At 41.0% G+C, this 18,145-nt stretch overlaps 9 non-coding genes across 9 annotated transcripts; all 9 read left to right on the top strand.

The window, feature by feature from the left end:
• The first annotated feature begins 1,370 nt into the window (after positions 1-1,370).
• trnah-gug (transfer RNA histidin (anticodon GUG)) lies at positions 1,371-1,442 on the top strand. The gene has a single exon. It is a non-coding gene; the product is annotated as a tRNA-His (tRNA).
• A 1,923-nt stretch (positions 1,443-3,365) lies between these two features.
• Positions 3,366-3,437, top strand: trnah-gug (transfer RNA histidin (anticodon GUG)). The gene has a single exon. It is a non-coding gene; the product is annotated as a tRNA-His (tRNA).
• Positions 3,438-5,360: 1,923 nt separating this feature from the next.
• On the top strand, positions 5,361-5,432 carry trnah-gug (transfer RNA histidin (anticodon GUG)). Its single transcript has one exon. It is a non-coding gene; the product is annotated as a tRNA-His (tRNA).
• A 1,923-nt stretch (positions 5,433-7,355) lies between these two features.
• Positions 7,356-7,427, top strand: trnah-gug (transfer RNA histidin (anticodon GUG)). Its single transcript has one exon. It is a non-coding gene; the product is annotated as a tRNA-His (tRNA).
• Positions 7,428-9,350: 1,923 nt separating this feature from the next.
• trnah-gug (transfer RNA histidin (anticodon GUG)) lies at positions 9,351-9,422 on the top strand. Its single transcript has one exon. It is a non-coding gene; the product is annotated as a tRNA-His (tRNA).
• Positions 9,423-11,345: 1,923 nt separating this feature from the next.
• Positions 11,346-11,417, top strand: trnah-gug (transfer RNA histidin (anticodon GUG)). Its single transcript has one exon. It is a non-coding gene; the product is annotated as a tRNA-His (tRNA).
• A 1,916-nt stretch (positions 11,418-13,333) lies between these two features.
• trnah-gug (transfer RNA histidin (anticodon GUG)) lies at positions 13,334-13,405 on the top strand. Its single transcript has one exon. It is a non-coding gene; the product is annotated as a tRNA-His (tRNA).
• Positions 13,406-15,328: 1,923 nt separating this feature from the next.
• Positions 15,329-15,400, top strand: trnah-gug (transfer RNA histidin (anticodon GUG)). The gene has a single exon. It is a non-coding gene; the product is annotated as a tRNA-His (tRNA).
• Positions 15,401-17,316: 1,916 nt separating this feature from the next.
• On the top strand, positions 17,317-17,388 carry trnah-gug (transfer RNA histidin (anticodon GUG)). Its single transcript has one exon. It is a non-coding gene; the product is annotated as a tRNA-His (tRNA).
• Positions 17,389-18,145: the final 757 nt, after the last annotated feature.

Genomic DNA, 18,145 nt, shown 5'->3' with positions numbered 1-18,145 from the left:
GGGTGCAGCAACCTCAGTTTGAATCTGAGTCGTCACATTGTGGATAAGCAACGACATGGCAATGGACCTCAGATTTTATTCAGAAACGGAAATTAACTGATGTGTTGCTTCAATCACAAGGTTTATTAACAAAATTTCAAAGGTAATTAAATTACATCAATGTATGAAACCACATCCAACAATCAATAATTCTAACATTATAAACATATATTTTTATATTAAGGGATATAGTATTCTGGAATACTGATTTAACTTTCGCCTGCTACAGTAATAATTTGAGGTAATTTTAATATTCAATTATGCTTTATCACCTGTGCTCTTCACCTGAGAGGGTGATTGATACTGAAATATGGCTTCGAGGTGACGAGCGGCCTCTAGTATTGGCCATTATTCATGTGTGATTGCTGACTATGAGCGTCAGCGAGCTATTTGACCATAGTAGGATCTGAGGGACAGTATTAATTGTTATTTAGAAAGGCATGGATTAATCAAGGGCGGTCAGCGTGGATTTGTTAAGGGAAGGTCATGTCTGACTAACTTGACTGAATTTTCTGATGAGGTGACAAGGAGGGTTGATGAGAGTAGCAGATTTGATGTAGTCTACATGGATTTAATTGAGGTGTATAAAATGATGAGGGGCCTGGATAGAGTGGATAGGAAGGATCTATTTCCCTTAGCAAAGAGGTCAATAACCAGGTAACATAGATTTAAAGTAATTGGTAGTAGGATTAGAGGGGAGTTGAGGAGAACCTTTTTCACCCAGAGGGTGGCGGGGATCTGGAACTCACTGCCTGAAAGGGTGGTAGAGGCAGAAACCTTCATCACATTTATAAAGTACTTGGATATGCACTTGAAGTGCCGTAAACTGCAAGGCTACAGACCAAGAGCTGGAAAGTGGGATTAGTTTGGATAGCTCTTTTTCGACAGGCGCAGACACGAGGGGTCGAATGGCCTCCTTCTTTGCTGTAAATTTCTATGAAGCTGACTTGCCCTGGCAGAGACCAGTTAAGACAACACAAAATGAGGATCTAATCTGGAACGTTCCTGTTTTGCACGGCTTAGCTATTCACTGGATAAGCTCAATGAGCCAATGGGAGAACAGAATTGTTAGCGATCCTTCAGTTTGTGTTAAGAAGAAAGTGCAGTGATTATAAAACCAAAGCCCAACGCTGTGCCTCCAATTAAAAAGCCGTGTAGTGTGGCCACAAGGCAGAGTATTAAGCACTATAGGATCATGACGTGCTGCCTGGAGAACAGGAAAGTTTCTGGTTCTTCTGCACAGGAACTGGACACAAATAGTAATTAAAACTATTTTGTTGTTGTACTTTAGAATAATTTTGGGGGCTTGCCCACCAGAGCCCATGTAGCACGCCGTGATCGTATAGTGGTTAGTACTCTGCGTTGTGGCCGCAGCAACCTCGGTTCGAATCCGAGTCACGGCATTGCGGAAAAAGCAATGACAAGGCAATGGACCTTAGGTTTTATTCGATGATAGGAGTCTTGCTTTAAGAACAAAATTTCAACCATATTACATAAAAGGATATGAAATATCAATGAGCCAATGGGAGAACAGAATTCTTAATGCTTCAACATGTCGGCTGTCTTTTGTTAAAGATCCTTCAGTTCTTGTTAGGAAGAAGGTACAGTTTATTTGAAAAACAAAAAAAGCCCAATGTTGTCACTCCAATTAAAAAGACCACAAGGCAGAGTATTAAGCACTATAGGATCACTTAGTTCTGACGAAAGGTCATCGACTTGTAACCGTAACTCTGTTTCCCTCTCCACAGATGCTGCCTGACCTGCTGAGTATTTCCAGCATTTTCTGTTTTCATTTCAGATTTCCAGCATCCGCAGTATTTGGCTTTTGTATTAGGATCACGTCGTGCTGTCCAGACAACAGGAAATGTGGTTCTACATTAGAATACTTTTGGGCCCTAGGATGTCAGGTCTCATGTAGCGTGTGGTGATCATATAGTGGTTGGTACTTTGCATTGTGGGTGCAGCAACCTCAGTTTGAATCTGAGTCGTCACATTGTGGATAAGCAACGACATGGCAATGGACCTCAGATTTTATTCAGAAACGGAAATTAACTGATGTGTTGCTTCAATCACAAGGTTTATTAACAAAATTTCAAAGGTAATTAAATTACATCAATGTATGAAACCACATCCAACAATCAATAATTCTAACATTATAAACATATATTTTTATATTAAGGGATATAGTATTCTGGAATACTGATTTAACTTTCGCCTGCTACAGTAATAATTTGAGGTAATTTTAATATTCAATTATGCTTTATCACCTGTGCTCTTCACCTGAGAGGGTGATTGATACTGAAATATGGCTTCGAGGTGACGAGCGGCCTCTAGTATTGGCCATTATTCATGTGTGATTGCTGACTATGAGCGTCAGCGAGCTATTTGACCATAGTAGGATCTGAGGGACAGTATTAATTGTTATTTAGAAAGGCATGGATTAATCAAGGGCGGTCAGCGTGGATTTGTTAAGGGAAGGTCATGTCTGACTAACTTGACTGAATTTTCTGATGAGGTGACAAGGAGGGTTGATGAGAGTAGCAGATTTGATGTAGTCTACATGGATTTAATTGAGGTGTATAAAATGATGAGGGGCCTGGATAGAGTGGATAGGAAGGATCTATTTCCCTTAGCAAAGAGGTCAATAACCAGGTAACATAGATTTAAAGTAATTGGTAGTAGGATTAGAGGGGAGTTGAGGAGAACCTTTTTCACCCAGAGGGTGGCGGGGATCTGGAACTCACTGCCTGAAAGGGTGGTAGAGGCAGAAACCTTCATCACATTTATAAAGTACTTGGATATGCACTTGAAGTGCCGTAAACTGCAAGGCTACAGACCAAGAGCTGGAAAGTGGGATTAGTTTGGATAGCTCTTTTTCGACAGGCGCAGACACGAGGGGTCGAATGGCCTCCTTCTTTGCTGTAAATTTCTATGAAGCTGACTTGCCCTGGCAGAGACCAGTTAAGACAACACAAAATGAGGATCTAATCTGGAACGTTCCTGTTTTGCACGGCTTAGCTATTCACTGGATAAGCTCAATGAGCCAATGGGAGAACAGAATTGTTAGCGATCCTTCAGTTTGTGTTAAGAAGAAAGTGCAGTGATTATAAAACCAAAGCCCAACGCTGTGCCTCCAATTAAAAAGCCGTGCAGTGTGGCCACAAGGCAGAGTATTAAGCACTATAGGATCATGACGTGCTGCCTGGAGAACAGGAAAGTTTCTGGTTCTTCTGCACAGGAACTGGACACAAATAGTAATTAAAACTATTTTGTTGTTGTACTTTAGAATAATTTTGGGGGCTTGCCCACCAGAGCCCATGTAGCACGCCGTGATCGTATAGTGGTTAGTACTCTGCGTTGTGGCCGCAGCAACCTCGGTTCGAATCCGAGTCACGGCATTGCGGAAAAAGCAATGACAAGGCAATGGACCTTAGGTTTTATTCGATGATAGGAGTCTTGCTTTAAGAACAAAATTTCAACCATATTACATAAAAGGATATGAAATATCAATGAGCCAATGGGAGAACAGAATTCTTAATGTTTCAACATGTCGGCTGTCTTTTGTTAAAGATCCTTCAGTTTTTGTTAGGAAGAAGGTACAGTTTATTTGAAAAACAAAAAAAGCCCAATGTTGTCACTCCAATTAAAAAGACCACAAGGCAGAGTATTAAGCACTATAGGATCACTTAGTTCTGACGAAAGGTCATCGACTTGTAACCGTAACTCTGTTTCCCTCTCCACAGATGCTGCCTGACCTGCTGAGTATTTCCAGCATTTTCTGTTTTCATTTCAGATTTCCAGCATCCGCAGTATTTGGCTTTTGTATTAGGATCACGTCGTGCTGTCCAGACAACAGGAAATGTGGTTCTACATTAGAATACTTTTGGGCCCTAGGATGTCAGGTCTCATGTAGCGTGTGGTGATCATATAGTGGTTGGTACTTTGCATTGTGGGTGCGGCAACCTCAGTTTGAATCTGAGTCGTCACATTGTGGATAAGCAACGACATGGCAATGGACCTCAGATTTTATTCAGAAACGGAAATTAACTGATGTGTTGCTTCAATCACAAGGTTTATTAACAAAATTTCAAAGGTAATTAAATTACATCAATGTATGAAACCACATTCAACAATCAATAATTCTAACATTATAAACATATATTTTTATATTAAGGGATATAGTATTCTGGAATACTGATTTAACTTTCGCCTGCTACAGTAATAATTTGAAGTAATTTTAATATTCAATTATGCTTTATCACCTGTGCTCTTCACCTGAGAGGGTGATTGATACTGAAATATGGCTTCGAGGTGACGAGCGGCCTCTAGTATTGGCCATTATTCATGTGTGATTGCTGACTATGAGCGTCAGCGAGCTATTTGACCATAGTAGGATCTGAGGGACAGTATTAATTGTTATTTAGAAAGGCACGGATTAATCAAGGGCGGTCAGCGTGGATTTGTTAAGGGAAGGTCGTGTCTGACTAACTTGACTGAATTTTCTGATGAGGTGACAAGGAGGGTTGATGAGAGTAGCAGATTTGATGTAGTCTACATGGATTTAATTGAGGTGTATAAAATGATGAGGGGCCTGGATAGAGTGGATAGGAAGGATCTATTTCCCTTAGCAAAGAGGTCAATAACCAGGTAACATAGATTTAAAGTAATTGGTAGTAGGATTAGAGGGGCGTTGAGGAGAACCTTTTTCACCCAGAGGGTGGCGGGGATCTGGAACTCACTGCCTGAAAGGGTGGTAGAGGCAGAAACCTTCATCACATTTATAAAGTACTTGGATATGCACTTGAAGTGCCGTAAACTGCAAGGCTGCAGACCAAGAGCTGGAAAGTGGGATTAGTTTGGATAGCTCTTTTTCGACAGGCGCAGACACGAGGGGTCGAATGGCCTCCTTCTTTGCTGTAAATTTCTATGAAGCTGACTTGCCCTGGCAGAGACCAGTTAAGACAACACAAAATGAGGATCTAATCTGGAACGTTCCTGTTTTGCACGGCTTAGCTATTCACTGGATAAGCTCAATGAGCCAATGGGAGAACAGAATTGTTAGCGATCCTTCAGTTTGTGTTAAGAAGAAAGTGCAGTGATTATAAAACCAAAGCCCAACGCTGTGCCTCCAATTAAAAAGCCGGGTAGTGTGGCCACAAGGCAGAGTATTAAGCACTATAGGATCATGACGTGCTGCCTGGAGAACAGGAAAGTTTCTGGTTCTTCTGCACAGGAACTGGACACAAATAGTAATTAAAACTATTTTGTTGTTGTACTTTAGAATAATTTTGGGGGCTTGCCCACCAGAGCCCATGTAGCACGCCGTGATCGTATAGTGGTTAGTACTCTGCGTTGTGGCCGCAGCAACCTCGGTTCGAATCCGAGTCACGGCATTGTGGAAAAAGCAATGAGAAGGCAATGGACCTTAGGTTTTATTCGATGATAGGAGTCTTGCTTTAAGAACAAAATTTCAACCATATTACATAAAAGGATATGAAATATCAATGAGCCAATGGGAGAACAGAATTCTTAATGTTTCAACATGTCGGCTGTCTTTTGTTAAAGATCCTTCAGTTTTTGTTAGGAAGAAGGTACAGTTTATTTGAAAAACAAAAAAAGCCCAATGTTGTCACTCCAATTAAAAAGACCACAAGGCAGAGTATTAAGCACTATAGGATCACTTAGTTCTGACGAAAGGTCATCGACTTGTAACCGTAACTCTGTTTCCCTCTCCACAGATGCTGCCTGACCTGCTGAGTATTTCCAGCATTTTCTGTTTTCATTTCAGATTTCCAGCATCCGCAGTATTTGGCTTTTGTATTAGGATCACGTCGTGCTGTCCAGACAACAGGAAATGTGGTTCTACATTAGAATACTTTTGGGCCCTAGGATGTCAGGTCTCATGTAGCGTGTGGTGATCATATAGTGGTTGGTACTTTGCATTGTGGGTGCGGCAACCTCAGTTTGAATCTGAGTCGTCACATTGTGGATAAGCAACGACATGGCAATGGACCTCAGATTTTATTCAGAAACGGAAATTAACTGATGTGTTGCTTCAATCACAAGGTTTATTAACAAAATTTCAAAGGTAATTAAATTACATCAATGTATGAAACCACATCCAACAATCAATAATTCTAACATTATAAACATATATTTTTATATTAAGGGATATAGTATTCTGGAATACTGATTTAACTTTCGCCTGCTACAGTAATAATTTGAAGTAATTTTAATATTCAATTATGCTTTATCACCTGTGCTCTTCACCTGAGAGGGTGATTGATACTGAAATATGGCTTCGAGGTGACGAGCGGCCTCTAGTATTGGCCATTATTCATGTGTGATTGCTGACTATGAGCGTCAGCGAGCTATTTGACCATAGTAGGATCTGAGGGACAGTATTAATTGTTATTTAGAAAGGCACGGATTAATCAAGGGCGGTCAGCGTGGATTTGTTAAGGGAAGGTCGTGTCTGACTAACTTGACTGAATTTTCTGATGAGGTGACAAGGAGGGTTGATGAGAGTAGCAGATTTGATGTAGTCTACATGGATTTAATTGAGGTGTATAAAATGATGAGGGGCCTGGATAGAGTGGATAGGAAGGATCTATTTCCCTTAGCAAAGAGGTCAATAACCAGGTAAAATAGATTTAAAGTAATTGGTAGTCGGATTAGAGGGGAGTTGAGGAGAACCTTTTTCACCCAGAGGGTGGCGGGGATCTGGAACTCACTGCCTGAAAGGGTGGTAGAGGCAGAAACCTTCATCACATTTATAAAGTACTTGGATATGCACTTGAAGTGCCGTAAACTGCAAGGCTGCAGACCAAGAGCTGGAAAGTGGGATTAGTGTGGATAGCTCTTTTTCGACAGGCGCAGACACGAGGGGTCGAATGGCCTCCTTCTTTGCTGTAAATTTCTATGAAGCTGACTTGCCCTGGCAGAGACCAGTTAAGACAACACAAAATGAGGATCTAATCTGGAACGTTCCTGTTTTGCACGGCTTAGCTATTCACTGGATAAGCTCAATGAGCCAATGGGAGAACAGAATTGTTAGCGATCCTTCAGTTTGTGTTAAGAAGAAAGTGCAGTGATTATAAAACCAAAGCCCAACGCTGTGCCTCCAATTAAAAAGCCGGGTAGTGTGGCCACAAGGCAGAGTATTAAGCACTATAGGATCATGACGTGCTGCCTGGAGAACAGGAAAGTTTCTGGTTCTTCTGCACAGGAACTGGACACAAATAGTAATTAAAACTATTTTGTTGTTGTACTTTAGAATAATTTTGGGAGCTTGCCCACCAGGGCCCATGTAGCATGCCGTGATCGTATAGTGGTTAGTACTCTGCGTTGTGGCCGCAGCAACCTCGGTTCGAATCCGAGTCACGGCATTGCGGAAAAAGCAATGACAAGGCAATGGACCTTAGGTTTTATTCGATGATAGGAGTCTTGCTTTAAGAACAAAATTTCAACCATATTACATAAAAGGATATGAAATATCAATGAGCCAATGGGAGAACAGAATTCTTAATGTTTCAACATGTTGGCTGTCTTTTGTTAAAGATCCTTCAGTTTTTGTTAGGAAGAAGGTACAGTTTATTTGAAAAACAAAAAAAGCCCAATGTTGTCACTCCAATTAAAAAGACCACAAGGCAGAGTATTAAGCACTATAGGATCACTTAGTTCTGACGAAAGGTCATCGACTTGTAACCGTAACTCTGTTTCCCTCTCCACAGATGCTGCCTGACCTGCTGAGTATTTCCAGCATTTTCTGTTTTCATTTCAGATTTCCAGCATCCGCAGTATTTGGCTTTTGTATTAGGATCACGTCGTGCTGTCCAGACAACAGGAAATGTGGTTCTACATTAGAATACTTTTGGGCCCTAGGATGTCAGGTCTCATGTAGCGTGTGGTGATCATATAGTGGTTGGTACTTTGCATTGTGGGTGCGGCAACCTCAGTTTGAATCTGAGTCGTCACATTGTGGATAAGCAACGACATGGCAATGGACCTCAGATTTTATTCAGAAACGGAAATTAACTGATGTGTTGCTTCAATCACAAGGTTTATTAACAAAATTTCAAAGGTAATTAAATTACATCAATGTATGAAACCACATTCAACAATCAATAATTCTAACATTATAAACATATATTTTTATATTAAGGGATATAGTATTCTGGAATACTGATTTAACTTTCGCCTGCTACAGTAATAATTTGAGGTAATTTTAATATTCAATTATGCTTTATCACCTGTGCTCTTCACCTGAGAGGGTGATTGATACTGAAATATGGCTTCGAGGTGACGAGCGGCCTCTAGTATTGGCCATTATTCATGTGTGATTGCTGACTATGAGCGTCAGCGAGCTATTTGACCATAGTAGGATCTGAGGGACAGTATTAATTGTTATTTAGAAAGGCACGGATTAATCAAGGGCGGTCAGCGTGGATTTGTTAAGGGAAGGTCGTGTCTGACTAACTTGACTGAATTTTCTGATGAGGTAACAAGGAGGGTTGATGAGAGTAGCAGATTTGATGTAGTCTACATGGATTTAATTGAGGTGTATAAAATGATGAGGGGCCTGGATAGAGTGGATAGGAAGGATCTATTTCCCTTAGCAAAGAGGTCAATAACCAGGTAACATAGATTTAAAGTAATTGGTAGTAGGATTAGAGGGGCGTTGAGGAGAACCTTTTTCACCCAGAGGGTGGCGGGGATCTGGAACTCACTGCCTGAAAGGGTGGTAGAGGCAGAAACCTTCATCACATTTATAAAGTACTTGGATATGCACTTGAAGTGCCGTAAACTGCAAGGCTGCAGACCAAGAGCTGGAAAGTGGGATTAGTTTGGATAGCTCTTTTTCGACAGCCGCAGACACGAGGGGTCGAATGGCCTCCTTCTTTGCTGTAAATTTCTATGAAGCTGACTTGCCCTGGCAGAGACCAGTTAAGACAACACAAAATGAGGATCTAATCTGGAACGTTCCTGTTTTGCACGGCTTAGCTATTCACTGGATAAGCTCAATGAGCCAATGGGAGAACAGAATTGTTAGCGATCCTTCAGTTTGTGTTAAGAAGAAAGTGCAGTGATTATAAAACCAAAGCCCAACGCTGTGCCTCCAATTAAAAAGCCGTGTAGTGTGGCCACAAGGCAGAGTATTAAGCACTATAGGATCATGACGTGCTGCCTGGAGAACAGGAAAGTTTCTGGTTCTTCTGCACAGGAACTGGACACAAATAGTAATTAAAACTATTTTGTTGTTGTACTTTAGAATAATTTTGGGGGCTTGGCCTCCAGAGCCCATGTAGCACGCCGTGATCGTATAGTGGTTAGTACTCTGCGTTGTGGCCGCAGCAACCTCGGTTCGAATCCGAGTCACGGCATTGCGGAAAAAGCAATGACAAGGCAATGGACCTTAGGTTTTATTCGATGATAGGAGTCTTGCTTTAAGAACAAAATTTCAACCGTATTACATAAAAGGATATGAAATATCAATGAGCCAATGGGAGAACAGAATTCTTAATGTTTCAACATGTCGGCTGTCTTTTGTTAAAGATCCTTCAGTTTTTGTTAGGAAGAAGGTACAGTTTATTTGAAAAACAAAAAAAGCCCAATGTTGTCACTCCAATTAAAAAGACCACAAGGCAGAGTATTAAGCACTATAGGATCACTTAGTTCTGACGAAAGGTCATCGACTTGTAACCGTAACTCTGTTTCCCTCTCCACAGATGCTGCCTGACCTGCTGAGTATTTCCAGCATTTTCTGTTTTCATTTCAGATTTCCAGCATCCGCAGTATTTGGCTTTTGTATTAGGATCACGTCGTGCTGTCCAGACAACAGGAAATGTGGTTCTACATTAGAATACTTTTGGGCCCTAGGATGTCAGGTCTCATGTAGCGTGTGGTGATCATATAGTGGTTGGTACTTTGCATTGTGGGTGCGGCAACCTCAGTTTGAATCTGAGTCGTCACATTGTGGATAAGCAACGACATGGCAATGGACCTCAGATTTTATTCAGAAACGGAAATTAACTGATGTGTTGCTTCAATCACAAGGTTTATTAACAAAATTTCAAAGGTAATTAAATTACATCAATGTATGAAACCACATCCAACAATCAATAATTCTAACATTATAAACATATATTTTTATATTAAGGGATATAGTATTCTGGAATACTGATTTAACTTTCGCCTGCTACAGTAATAATTTGAAGTAATTTTAATATTCAATTATGCTTTATCACCTGTGCTCTTCACCTGAGAGGGTGATTGATACTGAAATATGGCTTCGAGGTGACGAGCGGCCTCTAGTATTGGCCATTATTCATGTGTGATTGCTGACTATGAGCGTCAGCGAGCTATTTGAGCATAGTAGGATCTGAGGGACAGTATTAATTGTTATTTAGAAAGGCACGGATTAATCAAGGGCGGTCAGCGTGGATTTGTTAAGGGAAGGTCGTGTCTGACTAACTTGACTGAATTTTCTGATGAGGTGTCAAGGAGGGTTGATGAGAGTAGCAGATTTGATGTAGTCTACATGGATTTAATTGAGGTGTATAAAATGATGAGGGGCCTGGATAGAGTGGATAGGAAGGATCTATTTCCCTTAGCAAAGAGGTCAATAACCAGGTAAAATAGATTTAAAGTAATTGGTAGTCGGATTAGAGGGGAGTTGAGGAGAACCTTTTTCACCCAGAGGGTGGCGGGGATCTGGAACTCACTGCCTGAAAGGGTGGTAGAGGCAGAAACCTTCATCACATTTATAAAGTACTTGGATATGCACTTGAAGTGCCGTAAACTGCAAGGCTGCAGACCAAGAGCTGGAAAGTGGGATTAGTGTGGATAGCTCTTTTTCGACAGGCGCAGACACGAGGGGTCGAATGGCCTCCTTCTTTGCTGTAAATTTCTATGAAGCTGACTTGCCCTGGCAGAGACCAGTTAAGACAACACAAAATGAGGATCTAATCTGGAACGTTCCTGTTTTGCACGGCTTAGCTATTCACTGGATAAGCTCAATGAGCCAATGGGAGAACAGAATTGTTAGCGATCCTTCAGTTTGTGTTAAGAAGAAAGTGCAGTGATTATAAAACCAAAGCCCAACGCTGTGCCTCCAATTAAAAAGCCGGGTAGTGTGGCCACAAGGCAGAGTATTAAGCACTATAGGATCATGACGTGCTGCCTGGAGAACAGGAAAGTTTCTGGTTCTTCTGCACAGGAACTGGACACAAATAGTAATTAAAACTATTTTGTTGTTGTACTTTAGAATAATTTTGGGGGCTTGGCCACCAGAGCCCATGTAGCACGCCGTGATCGTATAGTGGTTAGTACTCTGCGTTGTGGCCGCAGCAACCTCGGTTCGAATCCGAGTCACGGCATTGCGGAAAAAGCAATGACAAGGCAATGGACCTTAGGTTTTATTCGATGATAGGAGTCTTGCTTTAAGAACAAAATTTCAACCGTATTACATAAAAGGATATGAAATATCAATGAGCCAATGGGAGAACAGAATTCTTAATGTTTCAACATGTCGGCTGTCTTTTGTTAAAGATCCTTCAGTTTTTGTTAGGAAGAAGGTACAGTTTATTTGAAAAACAAAAAAAGCCCAATGTTGTCACTCCAATTAAAAAGACCACAAGGCAGAGTATTAAGCACTATAGGATCACTTAGTTCTGACGAAAGGTCATCGACTTGTAACCGTAACTCTGTTTCCCTCTCCACAGATGCTGCCTGACCTGCTGAGTATTTCCAGCATTTTCTGTTTTCATTTCAGATTTCCGGCATCCGCAGTATTTGGCTTTTGTATTAGGATCACGTCGTGCTGTCCAGACAACAGGAAATGTGGTTCTACATTAGAATACTTTTGGGCCCTAGGATGTCAGGTCTCGTGTGGTGATCATATAGTGGTTGGTACTTTGCATTGTGGGTGCGGCAACCTCAGTTTGAATCTGAGTCGTCACATTGTGGATAAGCAACGACATGGCAATGGACCTCAGATTTTATTCAGAAACGGAAATTAACTGATGTGTTGCTTCAATCACAAGGTTTATTAACAAAATTTCAAAGGTAATTAAATTACATCAATGTATGAAACCACATTCAACAATCAATAATTCTAACATTATAAACATATATTTTTATATTAAGGGATATAGTATTCTGGAATACTGATTTAACTTTCGCCTGCTACAGTAATAATTTGAGGTAATTTTAATATTCAATTATGCTTTATCACCTGTGCTCTTCACCTGAGAGGGTGATTGATACTGAAATATGGCTTCGAGGTGACGAGCGGCCTCTAGTATTGGCCATTATTCATGTGTGATTGCTGACTATGAGCGTCAGCGAGCTATTTGACCATAGTAGGATCTGAGGGACAGTATTAATTGTTATTTAGAAAGGCACGGATTAATCAAGGGCGGTCAGCGTGGATTTGTTAAGGGAAGGTCGTGTCTGACTAACTTGACTGAATTTTCTGATGAGGTAACAAGGAGGGTTGATGAGAGTAGCAGATTTGATGTAGTCTACATGGATTTAATTGAGGTGTATAAAATGATGAGGGGCCTGGATAGAGTGGATAGGAAGGATCTATTTCCCTTAGCAAAGAGGTCAATAACCAGGTAACATAGATTTAAAGTAATTGGTAGTAGGATTAGAGGGGCGTTGAGGAGAACCTTTTTCACCCAGAGGGTGGCGGGGATCTGGAACTCACTGCCTGAAAGGGTGGTAGAGGCAGAAACCTTCATCACATTTATAAAGTACTTGGATATGCACTTGAAGTGCCGTAAACTGCAAGGCTGCAGACCAAGAGCTGGAAAGTGGGATTAGTTTGGATAGCTCTTTTTCGACAGGCGCAGACACGAGGGGTCGAATGGCCTCCTTCTTTGCTGTAAATTTCTATGAAGCTGACTTGCCCTGGCAGAGACCAGTTAAGACAACACAAAATGAGGATCTAATCTGGAACGTTCCTGTTTTGCACGGCTTAGCTATTCACTGGATAAGCTCAATGAGCCAATGGGAGAACAGAATTGTTAGCGATCCTTCAGTTTGTGTTAAGAAGAAAGTGCAGTGATTATAAAACCAAAGCCCAACGCTGTGCCTCCAATTAAAAAGCCGTGTAGTGTGGCCACAAGGCAGAGTATTAAGCACTATAGGATCATGACGTGCTGCCTGGAGAACAGGAAAGTTTCTGGTTCTTCTGCACAGGAACTGGACACAAATAGTAATTAAAACTATTTTGTTGTTGTACTTTAGAATAATTTTGGGGGCTTGGCCACCAGAGCCCATGTAGCACGCCGTGATCGTATAGTGGTTAGTACTCTGCGTTGTGGCCGCAGCAACCTCGGTTCGAATCCGAGTCACGGCATTGTGGAAAAAGCAATGACAAGGCAATGGACCTTAGGTTTTATTCGATGATAGGAGTCTTGCTTTAAGAACAAAATTTCAACCGTATTACATAAAAGGATATGAAATATCAATGAGCCAATGGGAGAACAGAATTCTTAATGTTTCAACATGTCGGCTGTCTTTTGTTAAAGATCCTTCAGTTTTTGTTAGGAAGAAGGTACAGTTTATTTGAAAAACAAAAAAAGCCCAATGTTGTCACTCCAATTAAAAAGACCACAAGGCAGAGTATTAAGCACTATAGGATCACTTAGTTCTGACGAAAGGTCATCGACTTGTAACCGTAACTCTGTTTCCCTCTCCACAGATGCTGCCTGACCTGCTGAGTATTTCCAGCATTTTCTGTTTTCATTTCAGATTTCCAGCATCCGCAGTATTTGGCTTTTGTATTAGGATCACGTCGTGCTGTCCAGACAACAGGAAATGTGGTTCTACATTAGAATACTTTTGGGCCCTAGGATGTCAGGTCTCATGTAGCGTGTGGTGATCATATAGTGGTTGGTACTTTGCATTGTGGGTGCGGCAACCTCAGTTTGAATCTGAGTCGTCACATTGTGGATAAGCAACGACATGGCAATGGACCTCAGATTTTATTCAGAAACGGAAATTAACTGATGTGTTGCTTCAATCACAAGGTTTATTAACAAAATTTCAAAGGTAATTAAATTACATCAATGTATGAAACCACATTCAACAATCAATAATTCTAACATTATAAACATATATTTTTATATTAAGGGATATAGTATTCTGGAATACTGATTTAACTTTCGCCTGCTACAGTAATAATTTGAGGTAATTTTAATATTCAATTATGCTTTATCACCTGTGCTCTTCACCTGAGAGGGTGATTGATACTGAAATATGGCTTCGAGGTGACGAGCGGCCTCTAGTATTGGCCATTATTCATGTGTGATTGCTGACTATGAGCGTCAGCGAGCTATTTGACCATAGTAGGATCTGAGGGACAGTATTAATTGTTATTTAGAAAGGCACGGATTAATCAAGGGCGGTCAGCGTGGATTTGTTAAGGGAAGGTCGTGTCTGACTAACTTGACTGAATTTTCTGATGAGGTAACAAGGAGGGTTGATGAGAGTAGCAGATTTGATGTAGTCTACATGGATTTAATTGAGGTGTATAAAATGATGAGGGGCCTGGATAGAGTGGATAGGAAGGATCTATTTCCCTTAGCAAAGAGGTCAATAACCAGGTAACATAGATTTAAAGTAATTGGTAGTAGGATTAGAGGGGCGTTGAGGAGAACCTTTTTCACCCAGAGGGTGGCGGGGATCTGGAACTCACTGCCTGAAAGGGTGGTAGAGGCAGAAACCTTCATCACATTTATAAAGTACTTGGATATGCACTTGAAGTGCCGTAAACTGCAAGGCTGCAGACCAAGAGCTGGAAAGTGGGATTAGTTTGGATAGCTCTTTTTCGACAGCCGCAGACACGAGGGGTCGAATGGCCTCCTTCTTTGCTGTAAATTTCTATGAAGCTGACTTGCCCTGGCAGAGACCAGTTAAGACAACACAAAATGAGGATCTAATCTGGAACGTTCCTGTTTTGCACGGCTTAGCTATTCACTGGATAAGCTCAATGAGCCAATGGGAGAACAGAATTGTTAGCGATCCTTCAGTTTGTGTTAAGAAGAAAGTGCAGTGATTATAAAACCAAAGCCCAACGCTGTGCCTCCAATTAAAAAGCCGTGTAGTGTGGCCACAAGGCAGAGTATTAAGCACTATAGGATCATGACGTGCTGCCTGGAGAACAGGAAAGTTTCTGGTTCTTCTGCACAGGAACTGGACACAAATAGTAATTAAAACTATTTTGTTGTTGTACTTTAGAATAATTTTGGGGGCTTGGCCACCAGAGCCCATGTAGCACGCCGTGATCGTATAGTGGTTAGTACTCTGCGTTGTGGCCGCAGCAACCTCGGTTCGAATCCGAGTCACGGCATTGCGGAAAAAGCAATGACAAGGCAATGGACCTTAGGTTTTATTCGATGATAGGAGTCTTGCTTTAAGAACAAAATTTCAACCGTATTACATAAAAGGATATGAAATATCAATGAGCCAATGGGAGAACAGAATTCTTAATGTTTCAACATGTCGGCTGTCTTTTGTTAAAGATCCTTCAGTTTTTGTTAGGAAGAAGGTACAGTTTATTTGAAAAACAAAAAAAGCCCAATGTTGTCACTCCAATTAAAAAGACCACAAGGCAGAGTATTAAGCACTATAGGATCACTTAGTTCTGACGAAAGGTCATCGACTTGTAACCGTAACTCTGTTTCCCTCTCCACAGATGCTGCCTGACCTGCTGAGTATTTCCAGCATTTTCTGTTTTCATTTCAGATTTCCAGCATCCGCAGTATTTGGCTTTTGTATTAGGATCACGTCGTGCTGTCCAGACAACAGGAAATGTGGTTCTACATTAGAATACTTTTGGGCCCTAGGATGTCAGGTCTCGTGTGGTGATCATATAGTGGTTGGTACTTTGCATTGTGGGTGCGGCAACCTCAGTTTGAATCTGAGTCGTCACATTGTGGATAAGCAACGACATGGCAATGGACCTCAGATTTTATTCAGAAACGGAAATTAACTGATGTGTTGCTTCAATCACAAGGTTTATTAACAAAATTTCAAAGGTAATTAAATTACATCAATGTATGAAACCACATTCAACAATCAATAATTCTAACATTATAAACATATATTTTTATATTAAGGGATATAGTATTCTGGAATACTGATTTAACTTTCGCCTGCTACAGTAATAATTTGAGGTAATTTTAATATTCAATTATGCTTTATCACCTGTGCTCTTCACCTGAGAGGGTGATTGATACTGAAATATGGCTTCGAGGTGACGAGCGGCCTCTAGTATTGGCCATTATTCATGTGTGATTGCTGACTATGAGCGTCAGCGAGCTATTTGACCATAGTAGGATCTGAGGGACAGTATTAATTGTTATTTAGAAAGGCACGGATTAATCAAGGGCGGTCAGCGTGGATTTGTTAAGGGAAGGTCGTGTCTGACTAACTTGACTGAATTTTCTGATGAGGTAACAAGGAGGGTTGATGAGAGTAGCAGATTTGATGTAGTCTACATGGATTTAATTGAGGTGTATAAAATGATGAGGGGCCTGGATAGAGTGGATAGGAAGGATCTATTTCCCTTAGCAAAGAGGTCAATAACCAGGTAACATAGATTTAAAGTAATTGGTAGTAGGATTAGAGGGGCGTTGAGGAGAACCTTTTTCACCCAGAGGGTGGCGGGGATCTGGAACTCACTGCCTGAAAGGGTGGTAGAGGCAGAAACCTTCATCACATTTATAAAGTACTTGGATATGCACTTGAAGTGCCGTAAACTGCAAGGCTGCAGACCAAGAGCTGGAAAGTGGGATTAGTTTGGATAGCTCTTTTTCGACAGGCGCAGACACGAGGGGTCGAATGGCCTCCTTCTTTGCTGTAAATTTCTATGAAGCTGACTTGCCCTGGCAGAGACCAGTTAAGACAACACAAAATGAGGATCTAATCTGGAACGTTCCTGTTTTGCACGGCTTAGCTATTCACTGGATAAGCTCAATGAGCCAATGGGAGAACAGAATTGTTAGCGATCCTTCAGTTTGTGTTAAGAAGAAAGTGCAGTGATTATAAAACCAAAGCCCAACGCTGTGCCTCCAATTAAAAAGCCGTGTAGTGTGGCCACAAGGCAGAGTATTAAGCACTATAGGATCATGACGTGCTGCCTGGAGAACAGGAAAGTTTCTGGTTCTTCTGCACAGGAACTGGACACAAATAGTAATTAAAACTATTTTGTTGTTGTACTTTAGAATAATTTTGGGGGCTTGGCCACCAGAGCCCATGTAGCACGCCGTGATCGTATAGTGGTTAGTACTCTGCGTTGTGGCCGCAGCAACCTCGGTTCGAATCCGAGTCACGGCATTGTGGAAAAAGCAATGACAAGGCAATGGACCTTAGGTTTTATTCGATGATAGGAGTCTTGCTTTAAGAACAAAATTTCAACCGTATTACATAAAAGGATATGAAATATCAATGAGCCAATGGGAGAACAGAATTCTTAATGTTTCAACATGTCGGCTGTCTTTTGTTAAAGATCCTTCAGTTTTTGTTAGGAAGAAGGTACAGTTTATTTGAAAAACAAAAAAAGCCCAATGTTGTCACTCCAATTAAAAAGACCACAAGGCAGAGTATTAAGCACTATAGGATCACTTAGTTCTGACGAAAGGTCATCGACTTGTAACCGTAACTCTGTTTCCCTCTCCACAGATGCTGCCTGACCTGCTGAGTATTTCCAGCATTTTCTGTTTTCATTTCAGATTTCCAGCATCCGCAGTATTTGGCTTTTGTATTAGGATCACGTCGTGCTGTCCAGACAACAGGAAATGTGGTTCTACATTAGAATACTTTTGGGCCCTAGGATGTCAGGTCTCATGTAGCGTGTGGTGATCATATAGTGGTTGGTACTTTGCATTGTGGGTGCGGCAACCTCAGTTTGAATCTGAGTCGTCACATTGTGGATAAGCAACGACATGGCAATGGACCTCAGATTTTATTCAGAAACGGAAATTAACTGATGTGTTGCTTCAATCACAAGGTTTATTAACAAAATTTCAAAGGTAATTAAATTACATCAATGTATGAAACCACATTCAACAATCAATAATTCTAACATTATAAA

Source organism: Somniosus microcephalus, chromosome 22 (genome assembly GCF_052327205.1).
Source record: "Somniosus microcephalus isolate GS21.2 chromosome 22, FLI_Smic_1.0, whole genome shotgun sequence".
NCBI lineage: Eukaryota > Metazoa > Chordata > Chondrichthyes > Squaliformes > Somniosidae > Somniosus > Somniosus microcephalus.
This window is presented reverse-complemented; position numbering and strand designations above follow the sequence as displayed.